Genomic DNA, 9,551 nt, shown 5'->3' on the forward strand with positions numbered 1-9,551 from the left:
TGTGTACGAAGAGAAAGGGGAAAATGTGTAAAAATCTAAAAAGAGTGCTGAATAAGATAACTGGTCTTATGCTGTTTTGTGATTACTGCTGACTGTGGTCTATATATAGTCTATACAAAGTAGACAACCCTTAAATAATGCATGGTCACCCTCTGGTGGCCACATCAATACATACCACCGTCCCATGTGTAGCAGTAGATGTACACTCAAGAATCAGCTTTTCCATATCACTGTGCATTATGTTGAATACAATAATTTAATCTGCTCTGAATGTGAACCCCAAACAATGTACAAAGTGTTTTTCTCTCCAACAGCGAGCACAAGATTGATGATGAATGAGCCACAAATCATATAGAGAGGCAACAAAAATCCACAGTTTCACTTTTCTGAGCCTGCTTTTGTTGCCATGAATATTACACTGAGAATCAAATTACGGGCACAGGCTTTGTGAATGATTGATCTAATGTAACAGCATGCAGTAAAAATGACTACATAATGTTTTATTCATGAGGGGTTAGATAAACAATAAAATCTTAGCTGAAAACAGGAACACCCACAGAACAATAGATTCATGAGAATTGCAAACACATTAGATTGTTGTATAATCGTTCTTCCTTAGTGTTATCACTTGAAAATGTATGCATTTCTCTAGTCTGAATGTAATTTGAATTCTGATGTAAGCAGCAAAAGTCAAAATGTTTCTTTCTGCTTTGAAGAGTTTGACTTCAGAGAGAAACATTTCTGAACACATCTCATCATGCTTTATGGAATTTAGATAAGTGTGTTTGCATTCATGTTGGGCCTTTTTCCTTGTTCCCACTCTTTGAATTGGACACTTTCATTTGCGCCAGTGTCTTTCACTCTCTCCAAACCATGACAAACAGATGCATTAGCTCTCTAATTGCTGAGATTACGAATGAGATGCCTTATGAGTTACCAGGGTTGCCTCCTAGAAATGAATGCCCCAGCCAATTTGCATGGGAGGTAATTGAATCGCCTGCAGTGAGGGAGAGGGTGGACGTGCTACGCATTATATCCCAATTGGCTTCTCTGAGAGTGAGGCATGAAAAGCCATTTTCAAACACTGAATGCCAAGGGTTTTCTCTCACATTCATGTAGAGTCCACTTCTCGCAGCCTTTCCCATCCACTCCAGCATCTCTCTGGGCCGGCTGATGGTTGTTGAATAGGGTTGCGTTCAGGGGCCCTCGTATTTATGGGGAAATGACCAATCACTCCTTCATCTGGAAGTCCTGTGAACAGACACAGAAGGGGGGGGGGACAGCATTTTGGAAAGTGGAATAAGATTAACTACTGCTGTGCAATTCTCAAAGGCAGGTTTGAGAAATGCACTGGGACCACGGTGAGATGTACATGTCATATGCTATCTGCATGTGCAAATTGAATGTACTGCTGAGGTGAATAATTTTCACACAACCACATACCCACAATTCCACACACCCAGATACTGGACACATTTGTATGCCCTGTTAATGTGACTATAACACATTTGCTTCTTTGGTATAGTGTTTCAGATCTTTTTGCCTGTTTGCATACTGACAATGTTTTGCAACCTTTTGTCTTCGCCTCACATCATAATGCTGACCATGCATATTGCTCGTGTTGCTGTAATCATGGTTTATCTCATACTTTTCATACGCAGAGTCATTGCATATACTATGTTGTCACAAGGATACACTGATTTGTAGTGTGAAATAATTACAGTGTCATTTTTTTAAGTTTGATCTATTTTCAAAAATACAAATGTTTTAAAATATAGTATATGAATAGTATTAATAGTAATAGTATTAATAGTAGTATTATGCATTGTACTCTAATATTATTACTGTCGAACAAAAAATAAGCATTAGAAGACAGGTCTATCTTTATAGCCGTAGTTATACCATTGTTTTTGAATGATAATTACTGGAAAACAATAATTTAGTTTTGAAATTTAGCCTAGAACAGCATTTGAGTCCTGTTATATCATCAGATTATAAAATCCAGGCACAGAATATATAGCTATAAATAATGGTTTATTATTAAGGTTTATTGAAGTGACTATAGTATGAGACTAGTGTATTGGAGTAGTCATTCATTCAGCAAAGAACCAATCAGTTTTAACCTCTAAACCTAATTTAACAAATTAAAATTCTTATTTGTAAGGTATGTGAGAGTAATTCCAGTTGATGCAATGAATGTCACTTTGCAGCAATAGTATGCAATAATCACTAAAATGCATTAAAAGTGATGATTCAGAATATAATAATATTTGTGACATGACAACACCACTGGCACAAAGTGAGGTAAAGATTTTTTAGTGGCTGTTGTTTTGCAGTTTGCAGTGGAAGAACTTGACAGTCATCCCTATCCAAACACTGTGGAATGAACTGGAACACCAACTATGAGCCATGCTCACCCCCCACCAGTGCTGCCCCTCATTTACACTCTTGTGATTGAATGGGAACAAATCCCTGCAGCCAGGTTCCAACATTTTATGGAAAGCCTGAAACAATAAGCTTTGAGGGCTGTTATAATAGCAGATTAATGGCCATGGTTCTAGAGTGGGATCATCACGTCTGCATACTTTTTACAAACATACCACATTATATAAACTCATTTGGTACTATTTTCATTGCTACTCCTTAGTTATCATCAAGTTTAATTTTACCTTGTGTAACTTACATGGGAGTTATTTACTGCATATGGATGTGTCTGTGATGGGGAATATGCAATGCAAAATGAAACCTATTATCTACTTGCTTCACAGCAATACAGGTGATGTGACAGTAAAAACAATATTAATTTCCTGCACTCTGCATATCATCCCGATGCCTTCCATGCTTGTCAGCATGGGTGGACAACATCTTTTCCATTTGCTGCCTCTGCATCTCTTTTGTGATTAGACCATTGAAAAGGGAAACACACCCCACTCCTATTTATTTTTAGTCCTGGCTTCAAATGGGAATGAGGCCGATTACACTTTCAAGATTGACAATTTTATGCTGCCAAATTAAAAGAACCCTCTGAATTAGCAAGATAATTGCATGCAATCTCCCTTTAATGGGCCTGTCAGTGATTACTGGCTGCCTCGACCAACACTATCAGAGGCAAGGGAGGGGAGTGTGCTGAAATGAAATGTCAATCATATTAGCATAAATGAGTAAATTAGTGCAAGTAGCTCATTGTCAGTGCGAATCAGTCCTGATATGCCACCCTCTGATCCACAGTGGGGACTGACACTGTGACGGGGAAAAGATGAAGAAGGAGAAAAAAGAGAGAGAGGGAGGCGTAAGGGAGACAAAGAAATTACATGTGGGCACATGCTGCTGACAGTTTATGAGATGTGCAATTATTATCTTCAACTGGTGAAGCACACCGTTGCGGCAAACACCAGAGGACAATTATTTCTCATCATCTGCTCTTGTGTTCCTTTAGGCATTGATGTCTGCTGCCAGCTGCAGGCCAGGCTGCAGAGTTCAGCACCTGAATTCACCACAGCATTACTGCAGAGGAAGAAATTTAAGAGGGTTCTGAAGGGTTCAACAAGACTCTTAGAGACATCTTTGTTTCTCACTAGGAAATTTCCCAAGCACAACCTTACAATTACAATGCAAACATGAATAAAAGGCTTTCCTCTGACTGTAACTTGTGGAACCTTCATGTAAGTTTGCAGCACAGATGTGTTTATGATTTTGAGTTAAATAAACGACTCTAATTATAGTAAATGTCTCAAATATTGATTATTGAAATATTCTACATTTTTGCTTAGAGGGAGAGAAAGAGGCAAACCCAACATTTTTGGTTTATGAACTTAAGCCATTTTCATGGAAATATATAGGTACAATCTTTGACTTCAGTTCCATTTTGTTCATTACATTTATGGTCTGCCTATAACATTAATCATTGTGGTAACAATTTAGTAACAATGTGTGAACATTTACCTGTTGGAATAGCAGAAGCTTTTTTCCATTCTTTCCATTTTGGTAGTGCATTAATGTGGCCCTGTGATGGACTGGTGACCTGTCCAGGGTGTACCCCTGCCTTTCACCCAAAGAGAGCTGGGATAGACTCCAGTAGATCCTTGGGACCCTGGTTAAGGAATAAGCAGATATAGATAATGGCTGGGTGGATGCATTAATGTAGCCCTAGAAGGTTGTTATTTACACATCCAGCAGACAAATATGGAGTATATAGATATATCTTCTGCCTGATGCAAACAGGGTGGAGTGGAATGGATTTTGTGAGCTGGAAAACCAAATACAATTAGCTAAAAGAGGCTAGAACATTCAGGGAAACTGCAAAGTTGTATGATGATCCTCAGTGAGTTTGTCACTATGAGTTACACCTTTCATATTACACATAGTCATTTGGGCTGGTTGTGAACTACATTTATTTAAAGGGGACTTTTGTGATTTAGTAATCCATAAAGCAGCTAACAACATTTTTTCCCTTCTGGTGTGTTCACACATATGGATACTAAGTAGCTGGTAGTATCTGGCCTCTCATAAATCTGTAGTTGTGTGGGAGTGTTGTGGTTCGTAATTTACATACTCTGCTCTGACTGGGCAGTTGTTTTCTGATATAGCCATTCACATCGGCTACATCAATAATGTCTACACTTTGTTTCCATACATCATTCTACTTTTTCATGTCTGAGGTAGTAAACACTTCTATGCTTTGGTTTCCGATGGAATCAAAGTGATTTCCTGGCTGTAGCTTGCACTGATTTAAGGACATTAGAATATTATGAAAGTTCATTCTTTTGCAACATTCCCCTGCAAGTGTAGCTGGAGGATTTTTCAATCCTTTGAGCCACGTCTCGCTGTCCAAATGTTTCGAATTCATATGCAGGACATTTCTCTGGCTTGTAAAATCTTTCAAATTCCACACACCAGGTTTGCTGCATAGATTTTGTGCTTATAAATTTGTAATCTCCAATCCCTAGTTAAAACAACCCCTGATATCATTAGGGGCTATCTTAGACTTCATAAAAACTCCACCAAAGCCATACAAAACATTTCACAGGTTGAATACTACACCTCATAACAGGCAAACTGGCTCTATGTGTAACATGAATGCAGCTCCACTTTAACACTTTTTAAAAGATGGTTAGCAAAATATCTACATTCTCACTCATTCTTATGCTCAATTTTACTCCCCACTCTGCATCTCTCATTCTCACACCCATACGCACACACTCAGCCCATTCTCTTACGATTTCCTACGGGCATTGGGAACAGAGTGTAAATCAAGGCAAAATTCCTCCAGTTCGACAATTCATTTGTCCACAGGCTTGTTAGGCAGGAAGAAGGGGGAGAGGGAGTGCATGTCAATAAATCATCTGACGCCTGGCTATATTTATGCCCACAGCAATGAGTTTAACAAGGAGAGCAGTCCTTGAAGCAATATCCTAAGTGGCACTTCATCCCTGTCTCCTTCTACTATACCCCACCCCACTACCCCCTCACCACAGTCCCTCAGGAGGTGTCTGATTGTGAAGTGGCAGAAGATGCTGCAGCTACAGCACGCAGACAGAGAAAAAGATGGACCTGAGTCACCCGCTGCTGTCTCTCAGCTAAAATTATCCCACAAGCAAGAGATTTGGAGGACTTCATTTCCTTGTTCATAATTAAACTCCTCAACCTTAATCTGACCCAGTCATTCTCCTGCTAGAGCTGAGCTGGGGCTTCCTGCAGTGCTTATTGAACCCTACTTATTACAGGGATCAGGATCCATCCTCCACTTCAGCTGCCAAGTGTGGGTCACCCTTGTTCAATTATTTTTGCCATTCATAGGACAAGAGAAGATAGATCCTGGAGATGCTGCCAGTCACTACTCTCACATACTGGTGAAGAGTAAGCCCTGGGTTCAGAAAAGGTGACAGTGTGAGACGTTTATTCCTTTGCTGAGTACAATATTAATGCACAGTCTTACTTGATGCATATTATAATCTAGAGAAAAAGCCATAAAACAAAGCACTTTGCATGTCTTTGCCTCCTGCATTATGCTTGTCACATCACTAGGTGGCAGCCCTGAACCAGCCGTCCTCTATGAGCTCTGCTTGTTTCCCACACTCTTCCACCCACTGCTGCTTTAATTACTGGCATTGAAGAGGGAGCTGTTTGTTCTTTTTGCTTCTCATAGACTATCATCTTTTCTCAGATTGAGATAGACACTCTTGTTTTGCTGTCAAAGCAGTTTCCAAATCAAGAATAGCCTCGCTAAATAAGAGAAAAAAAGCAGCTTTCTACAAACAATCAACAATGAAAATAGCAGCTGCCCCTTTCCTCCAGCTCCCCTTTGCAAATTGTCGTCTCTCTTTTTAGGCTAATGAAAGAAAATGTGGGAATCAAACATATCTTAGTTGTTTTTTCCCATTCAAATACAACAACTGTCCAAAAACTTACAGTTTCTGCACCTTAGTCACTATAGTTCACTTTGCAGGTATAATCACCATGCTGGGTTTGCTGCCGATGAGCACTAGACAACATCTTAGGCAAAAGGGAGCATGTAGGTTATCAAGCACTTTCACCAGCTGTGACCGAGAGATAGCCTGGAAGTGTGTTTGACACAGTGGCAGTATTACTAGATCTGTCAGTGTCAGCCCTTCTCCCTCAGCATTGGCTTAATATCGCTAAAAAAAATCAAAACAAACAAAAAACAAACAGTGTAATCTATTCAAGTTAACCCCACAGCTGTGTGGGAAGGGAAACAACAGCAGCCAGATGATCCACTCTGTTGCTATTGTTGTTGCACCTTTTATGAAGCTGATTTAGTGTGAGCCCAGAAGTGTGTCTGGTGCTCGGCTACATGATTTGAACCAGGGTGGAGAATGGGATACAAGCTTTGCTCCATACAAAAAGCCCCTGCACTCGGGTCGCAGTGGTGAGCCTCTGACCTCTCCCTTTCAATGGGTATTGTGTGGCCTCGTGGATTGGAGGGTAAAACAATCCATATAGTTTTAACAGGCATGAAGCAGGAAGGATAGAGCTAGGAGACACTAGAAGGAGAGACTGTCATCCAAGCCAAAGGGCCTTGCCCTCAGCGTGCCAGGGGTCAAGGGCAGTGGGGTGGACGGAAGCTGGATAAAGGCCACTCGTCTGAATCACCTGACAGCCATGATCATGTGCAGATTTTAGCCTCAGCTCTAGTTTGTCTTACACCTTTGATTTTGTTGTCTAACATGTTATAATCCATCTCAGTTTTAAAGAGTCTAAATGATCATGTGCATATAAAGAGAAAGCATGGCCAGCATTCAGTGTGTGGAATCCCAGACAAGGGGATTAATATGCTCTGACCTGCTTTACAGTCAACACAAATAATAATGTCTCCTTTGTTTTTCAATCATTCTCTCTCCAGTTCAGAGTTGTCATTTAAAAGCTTTATGCATCCCACCTTTGTCAAAGTGTATTGTTTGTAACGTACAAGTGCCGTGAAGACGTGACCTGAGCAGTGCAACACCCCAAAAGGTTGCTGGACTCTTTGATCTAACCTACTTTTTTGGTGACACTGGTCTAAAAATTCAAGCTCCAGTCAAATTTCAGGATTAGGCCCTGTGTCAAATTAATTCAGTTTTACCGGGCTATGGAACAGATGGCTGTTTCATTCAGGACTCAGCATAGTTTTGTTGCCTGGTAATCTCCAGCCAAACCCAATCAAAGATCATAAACTGTCACTTAGGGGCAGTGGAATCTGGTTTTGCACGTTTCTGACTGTGAAAGCATCGGTCATCAGCAACCTCATGTCACAACTCAGAACCTGGTCAGGAATTAATTCACGGTTAAGATGCAAAGCTGATATGGACCTTTCTTTGGGTAGCTGCTGTTTGCAAACCTAGACATAAAACCCACATTATGGGAATATTTTAGTGATATGATATTATGGATTTAGTGGAGAACCTTATTCTTAGATAACCTACCTGCTATTTTCAAGGTTTAGGTACCAAAATTTATCACAGTATTTAGAAATAAAATGATTTACACACCAGCCAGCCACAGCTTAGGTATAAATGTCAGACGAAGGACATGTTCACTTTTTTAAATGGGGAATTTAAATATATTCTATTGACTTTCCACTGTATCACATTATATCTGATCATTTGAAGGCTATTAGAAGTTACAAATCCCTGTAAATACAAGGCCTATTGTTTACACACATCAATGGAGTAACAACTCATTTGCTGTTTGTGAGCTATAGTGGACAAAGACGACTGAGTAATTTGTTATGTGGGCAGTCCTGTTGAGTAAATTGACATTTCTTCAGTCTGATATGTGTGAGTCATTATTTTTATTATTTGATTACTGTGTTCATTATACCCAGCAAACTTGATGTTGCTCTATAATGGAATATGAACTCCAGTGTGGGTGCTGTGGCCCTGCTTGTTTTATAGGGCTTTTCCAGTCTCTCTCTCTCTCTGTGTCTCTCTGCCTCTCTCACTCATTGAGTCAAGGCGGGAGTTTACAGGAACAGCAGGCAGGCAGGGCCTTGTCACACCGCGGAACAACACAGGAATGTATTGTATGCGTTAGAAAGCCAGGACAGATGGGACAAAATAGTGCACCAAGTTCCCTAAACCTGGCCTGCGGATGTTGAAAGGCATTACATTTACTATCCCGCGAAAAGACGATCAAAATGAACTATTGCAGTTTGTCTTACGTGACGTACCAAGTAAACACGTTGTCGTTTTGTGCTGTAAAACAAGAGTCACATACACGCACTCACAAGTGAGTCGCGGAGGAAACCTTAAGGTTGCCAGTGAGTGCTTCGGCGCTGAAAGCACACACAGTAAATTGAGGTTCCGGCTTCTCAGAAAACCCGGACTGGAGTTTGATTTTAATCTGTAGCAAAAAAGAAAAAACTAGTTTAAAAGTGGGAAAACAAACGAATAAAGTATAATAATGTTGTATGAAGCCTATCAAATGTTATTACAGCAAACACTGACGGAATAGCGTCTAGTATTTCAATCCATTTGGCCGTTTTTAGCCTGCTAATGCTCCGCATGTGTGCTGAAGGAAACGTTTTCTGTACTATGACCTCTATCTAGACCTGACAATCTTTAGCTCAACTGCGACAGCGCCTATTGTACAGGGAGTGGAACTGGTTATACTGGTGGTCGGTAAACTGGCACATCCTTGTGTCAAGAGCAGTCCACACAATATCCCACAGTGAAATGGGAAGGCTCCTTTTTTTTATAGAGAAAAATTTGAAAGTCATGCTTCTGAAGACAAGCCAGGGTGAAATGTTTCTTATCAAAAACAGGTTACCACATGCTACAAACACTGGGCACGATGAAGCAGGTGATTCCACCAACATATATCTTTTTAGTGTTAAAAATTAGTCCTAATTTTATGTGGCACTTGTTCATGATCCCTTAGCAAATTTAGAGTCAGCCTTTATATATTTCATTATTCTATAAAACAAGGGTGAAAACATGCAAAAACATATGGGCCTTGAAATATGGTATACTATGAAAGCTCATATATAAATAACTTGTTTCATATTTTAATGTTTCTGTTATTTTTTTTATTCTACGTTTTGAGAACTGTAGTAT

The sequence above is a fragment of the Mastacembelus armatus genome, chromosome 11, assembly GCF_900324485.2.
Source record: "Mastacembelus armatus chromosome 11, fMasArm1.2, whole genome shotgun sequence".
In the NCBI taxonomy this organism is placed as follows: Eukaryota; Metazoa; Chordata; class Actinopteri; order Synbranchiformes; family Mastacembelidae; genus Mastacembelus; species Mastacembelus armatus.